Source organism: Lactuca serriola, chromosome 7 (assembly GCF_051521515.1).
Source record: "Lactuca serriola cultivar US96UC23 chromosome 7, Lser_US96UC23_V15, whole genome shotgun sequence".
NCBI classification, from domain to species: domain Eukaryota; kingdom Viridiplantae; phylum Streptophyta; class Magnoliopsida; order Asterales; family Asteraceae; genus Lactuca; species Lactuca serriola.
The window spans coordinates 23586744-23609294 of record NC_136414.1 but is presented as its reverse complement, the minus strand read 5'-3'; positions in this window follow the sequence as shown (position 1 = coordinate 23609294).

Here is a 22551-nt window from a genome sequence, read left to right as displayed (position 1 = left end):
TAATTTGTTATTTTGTATAACTAAGATGCAAATATGATCCTTTTCAACCAAGAATCTTATCCGTACAATGGCAGCCGCCATCTGGTTACGTGGTAAAACAAAGTAGTCAAATACATCAAGACAAACATCAATACAAACAGCATCCATTGTATATTGCTCCGACATACTTGGCCATCTCTGTTGATTGGGCCTCTACTTCACGTGTTCTTCATATGCTAAACTTGAAGGTCTCACGTGATGTCGTGTGACTTTCACATGATTCGAGTTCTTTAAAAGTATTTGCACGTTTTGTAATATATATATATATATATATATATATATATATATATATATATATATATATATATATATATATATATATATATATATATATATATATACACACACTAGCTGTTTACCCGCGCAAAGCGGCGGACGACAAATAGTTTGTTTCGACAATTAATTTCTTTTCGATGGAGAATGATTATTTTCAATCCAATCATTAGTTTGTTTTAGGAAACATATCATATTAAAAATAAAAAAATTCATGAAATGACCAAATTATAGGGTGTTTGAGTATTTATTTGGATGAAAAAAGATGTGGTCAAAACCTTGGAAGAGAAGATTTATAAGAGTTTGTTTAAATTTTAATATTATTTTATTAGTGATTAGTTGTACAATTAGCTTAATGATTTGGACGTCTTAAAAAATATTATTATTTTATTCAATCTATTTTTAGAAATAGTGGGATTTGTTTTATAAGATAGTAAAGATATATATATATATATATATATATATATATATATATATATATATATATATATATATATATATATATATATATATAAAGGTTCAAACGAGAACCTCTAAAGATTAAGAACCTAAAAACACATCACTTCATCTTTCTAACATAAGCATTGGACCTTTTTGTTTTCCTTTTTTTCACCTGATTTCAAACATATCTTCATCTTTATTTCTTCCTTCATCAGAAAACATCCACCATTTCCGCTGTCCTTACCACCGACGACTTGCTCCGGCGACTTTGTTGCCGCCACCATTGTTGTTGAGGACAACCCAACGTCCATCTCCCCCCTCCTTCGTCGCTACCCAACTATCTACAACTCTATTCTCTGTAGTGATTCCAAATCTGAAGAAATAGGGGGCTAACACCACCACCGGCGACTGCAACACCCCCGATGACTGCTGCTATCTTCTTTCACACCTGATCTGGTCAAATCTGATGTAGATTTGAGTATTTTGGTGCTACTTCACAAAGGTTTTTGTTACTATTTCATCATTTTGTCGTTAGATCCACATTAGATTTGTTCTCATATCGTTGATGTTGTCGTCGGAGCATCACAACTCACAAATCACAATCATCATGGAAACCTACAGGTGTTAATCTACTATTTGAACTCGTTTTTTTATTTGTTAGTTCCTCACCAACGAAAATCTTAGTTGGATCTATACCAGATCTGTTTCTCTCAAACTCAGCTTCATATGTTTTTCTCTGATCTATTGTTAAACACAACCAGATCGTTATCAGATCTAATATGTTTGTGCATTTTCATGTTAGATCTAGTGTTTGTGTGTGTGGTCTATTTCATGGTGGTCGGCAGCGCTTCCACCACCGCATCAGATCTGGTCTCCAATTATGGTGTTTACATAAAAAGTTTTGCAATAAATGATGCACACAAGGAGCTTGATGAAATGCCTCAATGAAATTAGGTTAATTATTAAGTTGTGAATTCAGTTGTGAATGTGAATGCTACTGGTGAAGTTTTTTTTTTTTAGAATTTAAACAGTAAATATGGTAAATTAAGTTATAAATGAGTATATAAACTATTAATTTAATGTCGCCTTATATATCTAGTAAGATCTGATGTTTAATGATGATTATGGATTTGATGTATATGGTGCACACAAAGTTGTTAAGCCGTGAATGTGTTTTTTATGTATTAATTTGTGAATATGTAAGTTATAAAGCTATGAATATGTATTTTTTTGATGCACTAAAGTGTGAATTAGTGTCTAAAATATTGAATTAAACTATGAACTAGTGTCTCAAATGTTGAATTAAACTGTGAATTTGTGTGGTGCACACAATGTATCTGATGAATTTTGTATATTAATCTATGAATTGTGTATTTATTATATTAACATATCAATATAAGTTTTAATTTGAAAATATGGTTGTGAATTTATTAAACTGTGAATGAGAGTCTATAAATACTCTATTAAATTATGAATTTGTGTGGTGCATTCTCTAAATGAGGCTCATAAACTATTTTATTAAATTGTAAATAAAATTCTTGAAATGTAAGTTTTAAGCTGAAAATATTTTTGTAAATATATATTTTTTGTGTACTAAACTGTAAATTTTTTAAATTAAACTGTGATTTTTGTGTATTAAATGTGAAGTTACTGTATTAAGCTGTAAATTTGCTATGAATTTTATGTTTGATTCTGAAATATGAGATGAAAGAAGCAATATACACAAATCTAGTCTTCCCCAATTTTGAATAAAATACATAAAATTTGAACTATAAATATTATGTAAGATAAACTTAAAAAAACACTAACCTCCAAATATCAAGGTATAAATGTAAGTTTTAAGTTAAAAATATGGTTGTGAATATATAATTTTTGTGTGATAAATTGTGAATTTATTGTATTAAATATGAATTGATTGTATTTAAGCTTCGAATTGACTGTATTAAGCTGTGAGTTAATTATATTAAGCTTTGAATTATTATTATTATTATTATTATTATTATTATTATTATTATTATTATTATTATTATTATTATTATTTATGAATTTTATGTTTGTTTCTAAACAATGAGATGAAATAAACATTATACACATATATGTTTTTCTCTAATTTTTGAATAAAGTACATAGTATTTAAACAATGAATATTCTATAAATTAAACTTTGAAAAAAAAATATTAGCCTCCATATGCATATATAAATATAAGTGTTCTGTTGAGAATACGGATGTGAATGAAAATTTTTTGTTTATTAAAATGTAAAATTATCGTATTAACTTGTAAACTTTTGTATATTAAACTGTAAGTTGTTGTATTAAACTGTGAATTTACTGTATTGAGTTGTGAATTTTTGTAAATTTTATGTTAAAATATGAATTTTTTATGTCTCAATGTTTGTATTAATTTTCTTGTGAAAATATTTTATTATTTGTGTTGTATAAATATGTAAGAATGTAATGGTTTTTATTGTTTTGCATTAAAATCAAAATGAGTGAATATTAAACTGTGAATGTAGTATTTAACTTGTCAATGAATAATTGTATATGCAGATCTGATTTAGAAGGAATCATGGTTGCAACAGTGACACAAATGGTTGTTGGCGGCATGTGGTAGTTGGTGGTGGTGGTAAAATTTGGGTTTGACTTTTCTGAATCTTTGAATTAGTGTAAAATGTATTGTATTAAGTTAGGAATTTTGCTTATTAAACTACAATGGACTATATTAAATTGTGTATTATCTACATATTTTGTGTTAAACTAGTAATGAAAATATTAGATTATAAAAATTACGATTTTTCAATTTTCTCACCAAATAGGACAAAAAAAATCAGGATTTTTACATATTTAATAAGTATTCACATGTTTAATAACTATGAATTTGGGGTTCTTATGGTTCTTAACTTTTTTTTGGTTCTCATTTGAACCACTCCATATATATATATATATAGGTTCAGGTTGATTTAAGACTATTCTAATTTTGTGAAACTGTAAGACCAAATTTAAAAATAATTTTAAAATTAAAAATAAATGGAAAAATCCAAAAATTCTTTTTTTTAAATATTATTTTTGGAACTTGAATTAACTAAAATAAATAAATAAATAAATAAATAAATAAATAAATAATAAAATAATAAAAAAATCCCATTTTTTTTTTTGAAAAATATGTTGAATATTCTAATAGAATATTACACTGTACATATTCTAAAAAATAATTTTAAATGCAAAATTAATGAAAAAATCTAAAAATTCTTTTTTTAAATATTATTTTCGAAACTTGAATTAACTAAAATAAATAAAAATAAATAAAAAAATCCCGTTTTTTTTTGAAAAATATGTGAAATATTCTAATAGAATATTACACTGTACATATTCTAAAAAATAATTTTAAAATGCAAAATAAATCGAAAAATCCAAAAATTATTTTTTTAAATATTATGTTCGGAACTTGAATTAACTAAAAATAAATAAATAAAAAATAAAAAAATGCGTCTCACGGTCTCACAAAATTAGGTCGTCTCACATGAACCTAACCATATATATATATATATATATATATATATATATATATATATATATATATATATATATATATATATATATATATATATATATATATATATAGAAAAGTTCAATAGAGAACCATAATTATGAGTTTTTCAAGGAACCAAATTTTTTTTTTCTATTTCTAGAGCTTATTCTTTATCGAAAAAGAATCTAAAAATATCTAATTCATATATTAACATTGTGAATGTGAAAAATATTTTTTGGATTCACCGTGTGAATCCGAATTCACGTTGTGAATTTTTGAAGATTCACATTGTGAATTTGACGTAAAAAAAATCGAATTTTATATCATTGGAAAAAGGATAAAAAGTTATGAAATTCTGTATTTTTAGTTTTTTTTGATAAAAAATAAGTTTTAAAAGTTGAAAAAAAGATTGGTTCCTTGGTCCTTGGTTAATTATGGTTCTCTATTGAACCTCACCCTATATATATATATATATATATATATATATATATATATATATATATATATATATATATATATATATATATATATATATATATATATATATATATATGTTGAAGTTCATTTGAGATAATACTAATTTTATGAAACTGTAAGACGCAATCTAAAAATAATTTTAAAATTTAAAATAAAATGAAAAATCCAAAAATTCTTTTATTAATTATTATTTTTGTCACTTTTTTTACCTAAATAGAATTAAAAAAAATAAAAACTTACCATTTTTTATTAAATTCGTGAAATATTCTAATAGAATATTACACTGCAAATATTCTAATGTGATTTTTAGAATGTTAGAATATTCTACTAGATTTGTCAGATATGTAAAATATTCTAATATTCTAGAAGAATATTATAATGTTCTACTAGAATATGTAAAAAAACAGTATTTATTTTTATTTTTTTTATTGTTTTGGTATTTTTTTGGAAATTATAAATGACGGAAATAATATTTGAAATTTTTTTTTTGAAAATTTTCAATTATTTCGGATTTTAAAAATGTTTTTATCTACAAAATGAGTGGTTTGGATTGCGTTTCACGGTCTCACAAAATTAGGTCGTCTCACAAGAACATAACCCTATATATATATATATATATATATATATATATATATATATATATATATATATATATATATATATATATATATATATATAAAGCTAGCATATTTTCTTGAATCTCATGCATTTGAAACTCCTTTTTTAACTTCCTCAAACCACATTTTTTTTGAAACCCTTTTTTTTAACTAATGCAACTCAAAAGTTTTCTTAATTATGATTTAACATTTAAAATTTTTATAACTTATATTATGTTTAGTTAGCTTTTAGTGAAAAGTCTATTATAAATAGGTCAATCTTTTGGGAAGACATGCATACAAATCATATACAAATTTTAGAAAGAAAACAAACTTAAAGGTTTTTGTGTTTGGTTGAGATCTTATAACTACTTTTGGAGATATGCAATTATATTAAAGCTTTTAATTTGTAAGTTTGTTATACTAATTCGTTTTTATATTTTCTTCGTTTTTGGATTATTGTAATACAGTCGTTATATATTGTGGTTTAATCGTTAATATATTGATCATAAGTTATATATGGTGATGTCGAAAATATTTAATTAAATATTTTAAATATGTTTTTTTTGTAATTGTACCGTTTCAAAAAGATAATTAATTAAAACCTATACATATGTTATACTTTCTGTAACGACGTAAATATTTCAAACAAAATTTTCTCATTTTAAAACAAAATATATCTCAATTCATCATTCTCAAATTCACATATGTCTCAAATGTCAATAATAAAACATAAATCCCAAAATTATAAAACAATTCCACGCCAGTGTGTACAATCACGCCAGTGCCTTGTCGCGATCCTCGGAACTACCTGAAACACATAACACATAAGATGGTAAGCGTAAAGCTTAGCGAGTTCCCCAAAATACCACATACAACTCATTAGCCACTCGAGGCTATAACTCAATAAGACCCTCCGGTCAATGTGTCTCAGTAGGACCCTTCGGTCCCACAAGTCAGATGGACCCTCCAGTCCCTCAACTCAACATCTCAATATAATATATAGAAAGCATAACACAAAGCAAATAGCAGGATATCTCATTACACAGCTCATACACATAAGACCCTCTGGTCACACACAAAAATTACCACTCAAGGTAAGTATAGTGACAATACTCACCTCGTAAGCTAATGAATGAAAATCTCGCACTCGAGATCTAGATCTCTACCCACCGATCTAGCCTCCGCCTAACACATAATAATTATCCCTAATTAATATTGGCCCTCAAGAAGCTAGACTAACCCTTCTACAACTCACAGAAGGGTAAAAGACCATTTTACCCCTCCAAGGCTTAATAGTCCTCAATCTTGACCAAAGCCTAAAAGTCAACAACAGGGAGTACGTTGCGCGTTCCAACTCCCTACGCTGGGCGTACTCGGCTGCTATACAGAATCGGGGGGGGGGGGTGCTTGATCCCTACGCTGCTCGTACTGAGGTTACGCCCAACGTACGCCCCAGTTTCACTCTTCTCACATTTATGGTCTTAATCAGTTAAGACATAGGCTCATATCTCAGATCTAGACCTTTTAATGCCTCTTAGTCCATAAAGTCATCGACTTTAAGCCTTTACATGGCTGGAAAGTCCTCATCCTCCAAAAATACACACTCTTTTGTCCCAAGGGTCTTATAACTCATGCATGGAGTGATTTCACCAACCAAGATTGGATTTTTATGGCATAACACTACTCATACACTCAAAAGGGGTTGGTCCTAGACTCTAGAGTTCAAGATCTCATCAAGACTCCACCTTTATGGGACAAAACCCTAAAATGCTCAACACAACATGCTAATAAGAAGGAAAGGCAAAGTATGAAGCTTTATACCTCAAAGAGAAGCTTCCCACCTAGATTTGCCCAGATCTAGAAGCTTGGACTCCAACTCTCCTTCTTCAATGCCTTTTCTTTTCTTCAAAACCACACAAACACTCTCTCAAAGCTCAAACACACACACAAGCTATACATTGGAGATTAGGGCACTCTTAGGGTTTTCTCTCTGGAAATGGTGGGTAGAAATGAGGCCATCATGTTCCTTATATAGGGGACTCACACCCAATTAGGGTTGCATTCTGGGCCTAGTATGCACAGCGCACTCATGGGTACGCCCAGCGTACTGGGTGGTCTCCGCGTTGCATGCACGCTGACGAGTACGCTAAGCGTACCCTCAGGTACGCCCCATGTACTCGTTTTTCACTCTTTTATAAATAAGGCCAAAAATGACAATAGCTCAAAAGATTAATGTTCTCGAGGTATACCTGGACTTGGGATGTTACAATTCTCCCCCACTAGGATCAGACTTCCCCCTCGAAGTCATGCTTCTCAAATAGCTCCGAATGTTGCTCCCGCATCTCGGACTCTGGCTCCTAAGTCATCTCGGACCCCTTCCAATGTTGCCACTGAACCTGTACCAAGGACACCTCCTTGTTCCTTAACACTTTCACTTTTCAAACAATAATCGCGATAGGTCTCTCGATATGATTCAGGCTCGCGTCCACCTGAATTTCCTCTAGTGGTACCACTGCCGTCTCATTGGCCACACACTTCCTTAACTGGGACACATGAAAAGTGTCATGGATCTGGCTTAACTCTGCAGGTATCTCCAAGCGGTAGGCTAGCTTACTTACTCTAGCGATCACCCTGAAAGGGACGATGTATCGGGGCCCCAACTTGCCACTCTTCCTGAACCGTATTACCCCTTTCCACGGGGATACCCTCAGGAGAACGAAATCTCCAACCTGAAACTCAAGTTCGGACCGTTGCCTGTCCACATAACTCTTCTGGCGACTCTGAGCCATCAGTAATCTCTGTCTGACCTGCTGAATGTGCTTAGTCGTCTTGAGCACTATCTCAGTGCCACCCATCACTCGCTGCCCTACCTCCCCCCAACAGATGGGGGTCCGACACCTCCTCCCATAAAGGAGCTCAAAATGAGGCATGTCGATACTGGAATGGTGGTTGTTGTTGTAAGAAAACTCAGCCAGGGGTAGGTATGTGTCCCAAATTCCATCGAAGTCCATAACACATGCTTGAAGCATGTCCTCGAGTGTCTGAATCATCTGCTCCCTCTGTCCATCTGTCTGTGGGTGGTAGGCTATGCTAAAATGCAATCGCGTACCCAACTCCTCATGAAACTTCTTCCAAAATATGGAAGTAAACGCACATCCCGATCTAACACTATGGATATCGACACCCCATGTAGAGCCACCACCTCTCTCACATATATCTTTGCTAGCTTCTCCGCAGAAGAGCTCTCGCAAATAGCAAGAAAGTGAGTGCTCTTCGTCAACTGGTCAACAATCACCCAAATCGTGTCGACACCCCGCGCGATCCTCGGCAATTTGGTGATAAAATCCATATAAATTTGTTCCCACTTCCACTGGGGAACCTCTAGTGGCTGCAACATGCCATGAGGACAATGGTTCTTGGCCTTAACCTGACAACAGGTCAAGCACCTCTCGACTACCCACACAACGTCCCTCTTCATACATGGCCACCAATAATCTCTCTTCAGGTCCAAATACATCTTAGTGGCCCCAGGATGGATCGAGAATCTCAATCTATGCGCCTCCTCCATTAGGGTACGTCGAGATCCGCCCGTATAGCGCACCCAAATCCTTCCTCGGAAGGTCATAAGCCCGCGGTTGTCCGTCACAAACTCGGACACTTGCCAAATCACCTGATCCCTCTTGCGGTTCTCTGGTCTCACGGCCTCCGCCTGGGCCTCTCAAATGATATCTAACACTGGAGTCATCACTGTCATCCTCATACACCCGTCTCGGATCGGAGCACTCTTTGCTCTGCGACTCAGGGCATCGGCTACCACATTAGCCTTGCCCGGATGGTACAGGATCTCGCAGTCGTAATCTTTCACCACATCCAAACATCTCCTCTGTCTTATTTTAATGTTGGGCTGATCCATAACATATTTCAAACTCTTGTGGTCCGTGTATATGGTACACCGAACCCCGTACAAATAGTGATGCCAGATCTTAAGGGCAAACAGTACTGCCCCCAGCTCCAGATCATGGGTGGGATATCTTGTCTCATGAGGCTTTAACTGCCTCGATGCGTACGCTAACACATGTCCTCTCTGCATCAATACCGCACCCATGCCCAAAATAGATGCATCACAGTAAACCACAAAATCCTCCATCCCATGCGGAAGGGCCAACACGGGAGCCTCGCACAATTTCTGGCTAAGGGTCTCGAATGAGGGACCCAAAGTAAACGCAACACCCTTCCGGGTCAAACTAGTAAGTGGGACGGAAATCATGGAGAAATCCCTGATAAATCTCCGATAGTACCCGGATAGTCCCAGAAAACTCCTGATCTCAGTGCGGGATCTCGGCACCTCCCACCTCATAAATGCCTCAATCTTGGCCAGACCGACCAAAATCCCATTTTGGTTAACGAGGTGTCCCAGGAATTGGACCTCTCGCAACCAGAAATCACATTTGGAGAATTTGGCATAGAGCCTCTCCGAACTCAGTATACCCATAATCTCTCTCAGATGCTCCTCATGCTGCTCTCTGGTCCTCGAATACACCAAAATATCGTCGATGAACACAATCACCGAACGATCTAACATGGTCTTGCAGACTCGGTTCATGAGGTCCATGAACGTTGCCGCTACGTTGGTGAGCCCGAAAGGCATCACCACAAACTCATAGTGCTCATAACGTGTCCTAAAGGCCGTCTTCTGGACATCCTCCTCGCGGACTCTCATATGGTGATACCCCGAACTCAGATCGATCTTGGAAAACAAGATGCCCCTTGCATTCGATCGAACAAATCGTCTATCCTCGGAAGTGGGTAACGGTTCTTGACCATCAACTTGTTCAATTCCCGGTAATCAATGCACATCCGGTGTGAACCATCCTTTTTCTTGACAAAAAGGATTGGGGCTCCTTACGACGAGCTACTGGGCCTGATAAATCCTTTCCCCAACAACTCCTGCAGCTGTGAGGATAAATCCTGCATCTTCGGAGGTGTAAGGCGATAAAGTGCCTTGGCGATAGGCGCCGCCCCCTGAACAAAATCGATCCGCAACTCTACCTGCCTCTCGGGAGGCACTCTCGGCAACTCCTCGCGAAAAACATCTGGAAACTCGCACACTGTCGGAACCTCAGAGAGAGAACTCGATCACTTTGCAGTAGCCCGCACGTCCATCACATACGCCAAAAATCCCATGCATCAATGCTGTAGACTCTGTCTCGCTCTAGCGGCCGAACAAAATGCCGACCCTGATCAGGTACCCTCGCCATATACTGAAAGCACTCCCCCACTAGTGTCTCGTATGGTCACTAGCTGACGCTCATAGTCGATCATAGCCCCAAATCGACTTAACCAGTCCATGCACACAATGACATAGATTTCCCTCATCGCAATCGGTACCAAGTCTATCGGGAACTCAACTCCGAAGATCTCAAGCACACATCCACGAATCACATCAGTCGCAAAAACCGCATGCTCATTTGCTATAGAAACTCTTAGAGGTCGACTCAACGCCTCTCGACAGATACTGATGTGACGACTAAATGCTAATGATACAAAGGATCGACTCGCACCCGAGTCAAATAACACCACGGAAGGCACAAAACTCACAAGAAACGTACCTGTACACAATCACAATATAAGCACACAATATCTCAAAAGAATATGATAAGAACACATACCAGCCACAACATCAGGTGTTGCGCGGACCTCCTCCGCTGTCAGCTGAAAGGCTCTCCCATGAACCCTCGGTGTCTCGACCTTCGCTGGCCGAATCTCAGCAGCACGCACTAAAGTAGGTGCAGATCCCTGGGCTGATCCCTGCATGAGCTGAGGGCACTCGGCCTTCCGGTGGCCAGTCTGGTTGCAATGAAAGCAAACCGAGAACCCTTTAGGGCAATCCTTCGCCATATGCCCCTCCTTGTCGCATTTGTAGCAAATCCCCGAACGACAAGAACCCTCGTGGCTCTTGGCGCACTTGCCACAAGTGCGGCCCTTCTAGCCCCTAACTCTGGAATCGGCGGGCTTGGCCCGCTTCATCGCCAGCTGCGACTGCACTGGTCTCCAGTCCCTCCCACGGGACTCCTCCTCCTCCTCCTCCCTAGTCTGCAACTCAAGCTCAATCTCCTTCCTCCTGGCATTGGCCTGAAGCTCGGCCAATGTCTTATACAACGAATTCGCCACGAACTCTCGTATGTCCCTCCTCAAAATGCTCAAATATCAGCTCACACGTGCCTGCTCAGTGGACACGTGTTCAGGGCAGAACATCGCCCTCTCATGGAACATCCTTGAAATCTCAGTCATTGATTCTGTCTTCTGCTTGAGAGACAAAAACTCCTGTGCCAAATGTTCCCTCTCCACCGGGGGAACAAACTCGTCTCGGAACATCTGAAAAAACCTCTTCCATGACACTGCAACATGATCTGCAGGGGTAAAACCATCTGTCGCAAACTTCCACCAGTCCTTCGCTCCCAAGCAAAGCTGGTTCAGTGCAAACCGAGCTCTTAAATGACCGGGAGACAAACACGTGTAAAAACACCCCTCAATATCAGAGATCCACCTCATCGCAGCAATCAGATCCTGCGTCCCATCAAACTCTGCTGGCTTCGTGTTGCTGAACTCTCAGAACAACAACGAGTCACCAGCCTGAGGTCTAGTAGCGGCGACGGCTGTAGTGGCCGCGGCAGCAGCAACCTCAGTGATAGCAGCGTATTGCTCATCAAACGTCTGAATCAAGGTGGTCTTGATAGACCCAAACATCTCTGGAATCTATGCTCGGATAGCTGTAGCCACCTCCTCGTGCATCATCCTCCGTATCTCCTCATCACTACTCCCACTGCTCCCAAGGTTATGGCGTGTACCCACCATGATGTCCCTGAAACACAAAACAAAATCATCAGAGACTCACTCGAGCATACTCACACTCGATTTCCCACCCCTACTTGTTCCTTAGCATCCCTAGGATTCTTACTTGGACCGCTCACTGATCCGGTGCTTTCAGTATTATGGGCCCAATACTACCTTCCACACCGTATCAGTGGTCACCCCAAGTCCTCTTGCTTGGATCCCAATTACAAGTACTCTATGCCTCACAAGCTACTCTCACAGTAGACCTCTCATTGGCTCACTCCTGCTAGGTACTCATACTCGAGCTAAACACTAATAGCGGAAATCCCTAGGCTAAGGCATCACAAATCAGGCCACCCTAGTCCTAATATATGAATCACCTAGCCTATTCTCTAGCATGCATTATATCATATAAAATATCTCATAACACAAAATGAGGGTATTTTGGGAAATCACTGCTCGGGCTCCGGCTGAGTCCAAACACACCCGAGGGTGTATCCGAATGCCTTAAACCAAGGCTCTGATACCAACTTCTAACGACGTAAAATTTCAAACAAAATTTTTCTCATTTTAAAACAAAATATATCTCAGTTCATCATTCTCAAATTCACATATGTCTCAAATGTCAATAATAAAACATAAATCCCAGAATCATAAAACAATTCCTCGCCAGTGTGTACAATCACGCCGGTGCCTTGCCGTGATCCTCGGAACTACTTGAAACACATAGCACATAACACGGTAAGCGTAAAGCTTAGTGAGTTCCCCAAAATACCACATCCAACTCATTAGCCACTCGAGGCTATTACTCAATAAGACCCTCCGGTCAATGTGTCTCAGTGGGACCCTCCGGTCCCACAACTCAAATGGACCCCCCGGTCCCTCAACTCAACATCTCAATATAATACACAGAATGCATAACACAAAGCAAATAGCAGGATATCTCATTACACAACTCATACACATAAGATTGTTGGAACCTGAAAGTGAACCTCTAGCAATCCTAAGTCCTTATTCCAAAGGGTGTAACTTCTGAAGTGAAGAGTGATCCAGAACATGTTCGGACCAAGTGAGAAGATGAGAAGAATAAAAGCATTCCAGAGTAGATCCTCATGTCCGGAATGCATGTTGATCCGGAACATCTATGTTTTGTCTTTTGTTCATTTATTGCTTTTGTCTTGTTATTGATGTAACGTTTCATAGGACTTAGTCTATAGTTGTATTTGGACAATCAGAATGTCAGATTTATCTCTTTTGTCCGGTCCTATGTAAACACTTGGGTTAATTCACTGTAACCTTCACTCCTATATATAGGATCATTCAATACAAGTCAAAAACGGATCTTTCACTTAATTTTAGCATCTTTACTAATTTCATTCAAACATTCTTCTTGTTCTTCATTTATTAACTTTACTCTGATCATTTACTATCTCATTCTTCATTTAATGTCTTGATCATTTGTTGAATATTCTATCTAAGACTTGACTGGTCTTTGCAAGCTAGACTTGAACTATAATTAACAAGTAGGCATTGATCTTAAGCATTCATTCAAGGTTTGAGTTCTCAAACCTTGTCCCTACGCACTGATCTTGTTCTCTCAATTGGTATCAGAGCTTGAGTGGTTGTCCTTTGAATCCATAAAGATCATATTATAGTTGATTTGAAATCACCTTGGTGTTTCGATCATTTCTGTGTCAAGGATAAAAGTTCTTCTATATGCCATTTTAGCTTGAAAATATCTTAACTTGAATGGCTGCTTCTAATCCTCGGCAAATGATTTCAATGCAAATCGGAAATAGTGTGGGTGGCCCTACATGTGCCCTATTACTAGTTGTGGAAGAATATGATCACTGGAAAGTTAGAATGGAAAGATTTTTACTTGCCAAAGATAAAGGTGAAGAAATATGGAGATCCGTCACAAAAGGTCCACATGTTCCTGTTAGAATAGTTGTAAGAGATGCAGCTGCTCAGCTCATGCGTGAAGATGAAACTCGCCCAACTCCTCTAACTGCCGATGATATCGAGAAGCTGCATGCTGACCAAGTTGCTTTCTCAGAAATGGTGTTTGGTGTTCCTCCTTCACTTTTTGAGAATATCAAGCTATGAAAATCAGCCAAAGAGATATGGGACACACTTTAGGACCTGATTGAAGGATTTGAAAATATGAAAGACAAGCGCCTCACCTCAGTTGTCAATGACTTTGACACATTCACCACTACTCCTGGTGAGTCAGTGGGCTCTGCTTCCAACTGTTATCGCATCGTTGTAAACAACATGACTGCTCATGGGATTGTCCGACCTCCTTTGGAGTACAATCTCAAATTTATAAACAGTATGGGCAAAGGTTGGGGAAATGTAAAATCTTGTCTCTAAAGTAACGGCTCCTTGAAAAAGATGAAGCTTTATCAAATCTTTGATGAACTTCAAGGCCATGAGTCCAATGTTTCTCAAACCATAAGGGAACTCTCAGGTGGTCCTCTTGCTCTTGTCAGTTCTTTCGAATCAACCATTTCAAACTCATCTACTTCGGATCCCTTCAAACCCAGTGTTCCATCTGTTCAAACATCCACACCTACCTTACCAACACAAATCTATCATGTTGATGACTCTGAAGCTATGCACTATGAACTCCGTTTCCAATAGGAGTTCGCACTACTTTCAATGAAGTACAAACGTCCCTTCAATCCTTCATACATACCATACCAAAACCGATTCCATGCTCCCCACCAGAACAATCCTCAACCATTTTCAGCTCCGGAACCTAAACCCTCTGAAAATCCTCTTGCATACAAACCAAACCTCCCTAAACCAAAATCTACTTCGGAACCCTCTCAGAGTTTAAAATCAGAAAAATCAAAATTTGTTTGTCATAAGTGTGGACATGCAAACCATTTTTGCTAAAGATTTTCTGGCTGATGCTCCACAAAATCCAAAGGTCAAGGACTCTACCTACTACGTACGAAGAGCACAAGAGATGGTTGAAAGTGAAAAAGCCTTTGTCACAATGGTTTCAAGAGATTTTGAAGGATATTGGTCCTCGGGGGATGATGATGATATGGAAATTGGAAGGAATATGTGTCTAATGGCTAGACAAACGGTTGAATGTGATGAAGGGTATTGGTCTTCTGGGTTAGAAGTGAAGATGATATTGCTGAACCTCATTATTGCTACATGGCGACCAACGATCCACCAGGTCGAAGCATCGTTCAACAGGTAAAATCTATGATCTCTGATAATAATTTTGACTTGTCTCTCTGTGAACCTTATCTGACCCAAATTCAAATAGATATGAACACTATCTATAAAGCCTACGAGTCCGGAATAAATGCGAGTGAGAAAAAGGAGTGTGAGTTAAATCGTCTTAGGTTACGTTTCGAGGACAAAAAGTTAAAAATCGAGTCTTTAGAGCGTGAACTTGTAATGTTAAGCGATGAATGTATTATTTTGAAAGATAAATGTGAAATCACCTATTTCGAAAGAAATGTTTTGATTTCTGATAATAAACGTCTTAATGCCAAAATTGATGCTTTGCATAATTCTGTTGACATGCTTGAAGCGGACATTCGGATGACTCATAATTTTCGTCATCCATGGTCTAAAGCACCTAGTCTCGGATGTGAGTTTCCGAAACCAATTGCTAGTCCCCTGAAGGAATTGTAAAATTTGACATTCATGGGAGAGATTCCGAACATCAAACATTCGGACACCCCTTTTTCTCCGTTGTCACCTCTTCTGGAGACTACATATCATTTTGAGTCCCTAATTCCTGAGTTCAAACCAATTGTTGTCAAATGTCATGATTCCACGCGAATTCTGCCTCTGACAAACCTGGACCTGAATCGGACCACGAAATTTCATTATAGTCTCTCAAATTGCGTAGACTATGTTCCTAGAAGGTATCATACAAACAATTGTGTATTTGAAGAACATCCTACCCTGGCAACTAAAACTGATACTTCTGAGTTGGTATGGGCATTCTTAGATGATAAAGTTGGAAAATCAAGTAGTGTCTCCTCTGATTCTTGCAAATTAGATTCCTTAGTTATCTCAAAAACTAGGTTGGTTCCTATTGCTCCTAACTTTGATAATCCATCCGCAGGACAAACCTCAAAGTTCTTGTCTCACACTAAGAGAAAACCAATGCTGAATAGGAAGTATATTGTAGATCCCAAAGTAGCAGCTAAAAATGCACTTAAGAAGGAAGTTAAAACTAGACAAAATTCCAGATTCATTACCAACTACAAACCAAGTGTTTCCAGGAACTCTCTTAGATCAATTCATAGTCAAAACCCCTTTACTTCCACTATGATCCTCAAAAGACCTTCCGTATCTCATAGTTGTATAGAACCTGAGAAAGTAGAGAACTCTACTCAGCCTAAAACTCGTGTGAATGTCGCAACACTCTAGAACACCCCTCCTCAGACTAATTCATCAGTTTTTATTGCAAAATCTAATGGCACAATTTTTAAACCAAATCTTTCAAAACCAAATGTGTCATCAAGCAAATCCACATATGAAAAGAAAACCTCTTCTTTAAAATCTTCAAAGAAAAAATTTGTGTGGAAAGTCAAAACTCCCATTGATGAAAAACCAATTCCGGAGGTGACAAATGTTACCAGCACTCCAGAAGTCAAAAGTCTAAAGCAGACTATTCCAAAACTCCAAGTCATTAAATATGACTACTGGATAGATGAAAAGACATTATCCTTTTGTCTGTTTCCAAAGGATTCAAAGAGTTCCACTTAGAAACACAAAGTTGCTCCAAAATCACAATCAAAGTCCAAAGCCCGTGCCTATGTCCCAAAGTCTAATTTGGAGCCTAAAAACTCCATTACTCACTAATTTTGCAGGCACTTTGTGCTTCGGAGCAAGAAACAATATGGTATATTGATAGTGCTTGCTCCATGCACATGATGGGGCAGAAAGACTTTCTGCGAGACTTAAAGTTACTCCAAATGTTGGTTATGTGACTTATAGAAACAACTCAAATTCGTGGTTATGGAATACTCACCAATGGAAACTTCTCTATCTCAAGTGTGGCTTATGTAGCTGATCTGAAACACAATTTGATAGGCGTTTCTTAGCTCACTGATTCAAACCGATGTGTGGAATTTTGTAAAAAGTACAGCTATGTAGTGACCGAAGACCTGAAACAGTGCTTAATCAAGCCACTTCGCAACAAGAACATGTACCCGCTCAACTTCATCATGATTATTGCCAAACTGCAACTCTACCTCCTCTCCAAAGCTGTTCCTGACGTTAGTTGGTTATGGCACCGAAGGCTCGCTCATCTAAACTTTCGATACATGAATGATCTTGTATCTGGCAAAATTGTAAGAGGCTTACCTTTTCTCAAATTCGAAAATGATCATTTATGTGCTTCTTGAGAGTGTGGTAAGAAATCAAAGAAGGGTCATCCTGTTATCATCGAAAAATCCATTTCGGAACCATTGGAGCTTCTACACGTTAATCTTTGTGGACCATCCACTATAGAAACTCTTCATCATAAGAAATACATTCTTGTGATTGTTGATGACTTTACACGGTTCACTTGGGTCTTCTTCCTTCGGCTGAAATCCGACACAACCTCAGAGCTCATCAATTTTATCAAGGGAATAAAAGTTCTCATCAAACTTCCAGTTAGGAGAATCCGAAGTGAAAATGGCTCGGAATTCACTAATTCCACCATTGAAAAATTTCTCGCCGAAAAATGAATTGACCACAACTTCTCAGCTCCTTATACCCCACAATAAAACGGTGTAGTCGAATGACGAAATAGAACTCTTGTTGAAGCTGCTCGATCAATGCTGAACTTTGCAAATCTGCCACTCTACCTTTGGGCTGAAGCAGTATCTACTGCCTGCTTCACTCAAAATCAGAGTATCATCAATCAACGCCTCAACATGACACCGTACGAAGCAATGAATGGTCGGAAGCCAACAATCTTGTTTCTACATGTCTTCGGATGCAGGTGCTTCGTCAAGAACAACCAAGATCAGCTCACCAAGTTTCAACCTAAAGCTGATGAAGCCATCTTCCTTGGGTGCTCCTCAAAATCGAAAGCTTACAGAGTTCTTAACTGGAGAACTCGTGTTCTGGAAGAAAGCTTTGATGTCACTGTCGATGATAACTTTGTCCGGAATTCTGGCCTAACTCATATCACCACTCATATTATGGAGTCCGATGCTCCTCCGCTAGGATGTCCGAACCCTCAAAAAATCCTAGAAGTTGATCTTGAAACACTTTTTGGTCCTTCCGAAACAGCTCTTGATTCAGAATCTCGATCAAGACCAAACCTCATTCTAATCCTCTCTTCAGAAGTTCCTGTCTCTCAAAATGTCTCTAAGTCTCCCTCCATTTGATTCTGAACCATTTCAACCTTCTTAGGTTGAGGGGGAGAATGCTCATCCCTCTCTTGAATCAGACGTGGATGGCTTCCAAGATGCAGTTGTTGAGTTCGATGACTCTAATCCTCTAAACAATAATGAAAATGAAAACTTCTTTAAGTTTCCTTCTGATAATGATGTCAATCTCTCTGGTTCAGAAGTTCAGGGGGAGCATCATCCTATCATTCAAACCATTCAGGGGGAGCAAATCAATTCCACTGTTGATATTGGATCGACGGCTACACTAGAACTACCACGATTACATGTTTGGACCAAGGATCATCCTCCGAACCAAGTAATCGGTAACCCCAATGCTGGTGTGTAGACTCGGTCTGCTACAAGTGTCCAAAATGAATGCCATTTTTCAGCATTTATATCCATGGTTGAACCCAAATCCATCAAGGAAGCATTGGAGCATGCTGACTGGATTACAGCCATGCAAGAAGAACTGGCTGAATTTGACCGAAATGAAGTTTGGACTCTCGTACCTCCTCATCCGAATCATCCCATTGTCGGTACAAGATGGTTATTTTGCAACAAGCTAGATGACACAGGAATTATTATTCGAAATAAGGCAAGACTAGTGGCAAAAGGATTTAATAAGATCGAAGGGCTCGTCTACGATGAGACCTTTGCTCCGGTTGCACGTCTTGAAGCTATCAGATTCTTTCTTGCTTATGTTGTTCATAAAGGCTTCAAGGTTTACCAAATGGATGTTAAGAGTGCATTTCTTAACGGTGAACTTGACACTAAAGTTTACCTTCAACAACCCCCCGGATTTATTAATCTCTCCTTTCCGAACCACTGTTCCAAACTTCGGAAGGCTCTCTACAGACTCAAGCAAGCTCCTCGGGCATGGTACGAGACCCTCACCGATTTTCTCAAATGCTCCGATTTTCAAAGAGGTATTCTAGACCCCACTCTATTCCGAAGATCAAATGGTAAGCATCTCATGCTAGTACAAATTTATGTGGACGACATCATCTTTGGATCTACGTACCCATCTATGGTTGCTGACTTTGCTAAACTTATGCTCAATCGATTCCAAATGAGCATGAATCCGGAGTTAAGCTTCTTCCTTGGACTCCAAGTCAAACTGACTAACAAAGAAATTTTCATTCACCAAGAGAAGGACATTTTGGAACTCCTCAAGAAATACTCAATGGAAACCTGTGCCTCTGCCAAGGTACCAATGGGCTTCGGACACAAGATCTTTGCTGACCCCTCCAGTGCTCCTGTTGATGAAAGGAAGTATCGTGGAATATTCAAACGAGAGCTTCCTACTCCAAGCCTATTCATATTCAAACTATGGCGGTCTTCAACTTGATAGAAAAAGAACTTCGGGTGGCTGTCAATTCTTAGGTGGTCGTTTGGTCAGTTGATCATCCAAGAAACAGAACAACATTGCACTCTCTATAGCCGAAGCGGAATACATTGTTGCTGCTAGCTGTACATCTCAAGTTTTGTAGATGAAATCTCAACTCCTGGATTATGGTTACTGCTTTCAACGCATTCCTATCTATAGTGACTCTCAAAGTGCCATTGTGATTTCTCACAATCCAATTCAGCACTCAATGACCAAGCACATCGATATAAGGTACCATTTCATAAAAGATCATGTACTTAATGGTAACATTGAACTCATTTTTGTTCCATCTGATGGTGAGATTGCTGATGTCTTTACCAAGGCATTAGAAGAAACCAAATTCAATGGTTTTCTCAACAAGATGGGTATGATGATACCGGATCCTCAGTTCTTTCAAGAGACTTGTTCTCTTTGAAAGACGTATTTGAAAGAAATATAGTTCCGATGTCAAAAATCTATTCATTTCGGAACTACTTTCTCTCAGAATACTTAGGATCATTTTACTTATCTTTGTTTCTGACCTTCACTTGAGTATTTAAGCTATACAGTTCATCCTGATTGTTTGCTATTCTAAGTCCACATTGTCACCATATTTGATTGCAATCTCGGAATATACTTCATAATGGCGTCCCAGAATTCCACTCCGGAAAATGTATTTCATTATGCTCCGGAATTTTCAAAATGTGCTCCGGAATTTCCTAATCACTCCGGAAGGTTTCTTAAATTTTCAACCCGGAATGCTTCACAAATTTTCCTTCGGAATCCTTAAAACTCACAATTATGTTCCGGAACCATTTTCAAATCTACTTCGGATTTCTTCAAAATTACCATTCCAAAATTTTCGAAAATAAACTGAGTATCTGTTCCAGAGCTTTCAAAAACAAACTAAATCATTGCTCCGGAATCAAAATTCGCTCTGGATTACTTTCGCTTTCCAGACCTCTTTTCAAATTGGCATGTTCCGGAACACAATCTCTTGTCCTCCGGATCACACTTTGTCCGGAACACTTCATCCGGAAACCCAAAGGATAATAAGATGAAACACCCTTTTCTCTCAACGGTTACTTTTGAAAAAGATCCTTATCCTATCAACCTTGATTCTTGTGTACATGTTTACACGCTTCTAAAATAAACCGTCAAATCGACGTTTGGAGGTTACTATTTTGGGCTACATTCTCCCTAACCTTTCCCCTCCTAGGTCAACTCAGCCCCTAAAAGCGTCATTCATTAAATGCAACCCGTTTCACATTCGGATTCTCATCATCACTTTTCTGACCCAACCCATTTACCTTACCTATAAATACCCATTTAAAACCCTTTTTACCTTTTTACCTCTTTACGCTCTCAAAACCTTCAATCTCCCAAACTCTCTCAACTGTTCTTCGTGTTCTTCAAAAACTTATCACCTGCAACAATGGCGTCTTCCCAAGAACCCACACCAACTTCTTAAACCCCCAAGAAGTCGATTGCAAAGAAGAAATCTTCCAAAGGCTCAAAAGGTTCCTCCTCCTCTGCCGATCAAGAACCCTTCGTGAGAGACACTACCCAGTTGTTCTCTTTCAACCCACTGGACTACGATGAATCAATCAGGGTTATGATCGAGTTCATCGCAAATCACCCTATCTCTGTTCTACTTACCAAAATTCCTGAACCTCCACTACCGCTTCATCATCTTCATCGAGCCTTTACCAGTATTAGACTTGAAGATGGTACATTGGAGAACCACCATCATCGGAGATAGAATTGTTCCCATTTATAAATCGACATTTCTCAAGGCGATTGGTGTAAAAGCAAATCCCAAGGGTTTCAAAGTTGTTGAAACAACGTCTGAAGAGTTTCAGACGTTTTTGAACTACATTGGCTACACACAAGACTACAAGGCCAAGGATTTCAAGAAGACTACTGTTTCTGGACTCTGTACGGTTCTTATGCACCTTATCATCAGAGGGTTGTCCAGAAAGCATGGAGGAACGAACACCTTAAGCAAGGACTGGCTCAATGTCGTCTTCAGCATCTACTCTAGACGCGAGAATGTTGTTGATCTTCTGGAAGTCTTGTGGCAAGACTTCTGTAAGTTTGCCACCAAGAGGAGGCCGAATGAAATTTCAAGCCCTAGGTTCTGGGCACTAACGCTCCAACAAGTATTTAAGGAGCTTTTGAAACCGCTTTTAGTCAACACCATTCCTCCGGAGGAATGTTATACTTTTAAACTTGTAAAGGCTTATAGGATTCCCGACCAATCCACATTTGGTCCGGTCAGACTCCTTCGGACCATATGTTGGCCCTCATTCCTTCCGATTCCCTTTATTTAAAACAACATCTAGAGACTTCGGTTGTGTTCGACCCAACACAACCTATCTCTGTCTCTATTGAGCCTATTTCGGAAGAGGCCAATATCACTAAGTCCGGACCAAAGATCAAGAAGCCAGAAAAGCGAAAGGCTTCTCCCACAAAGCCTAAAAGCAAAAAGAAAGCCAAAGTCGGTACTTCCTCTCAACAGGAAGGCACCCATGACATTTTGGCTGATTTTGGCCGCCTGTACACCCCACCTACCCACTCATCCGAGGTACCCCTCGATGTTTCACAAGCACTAGCACATACTCACGGGG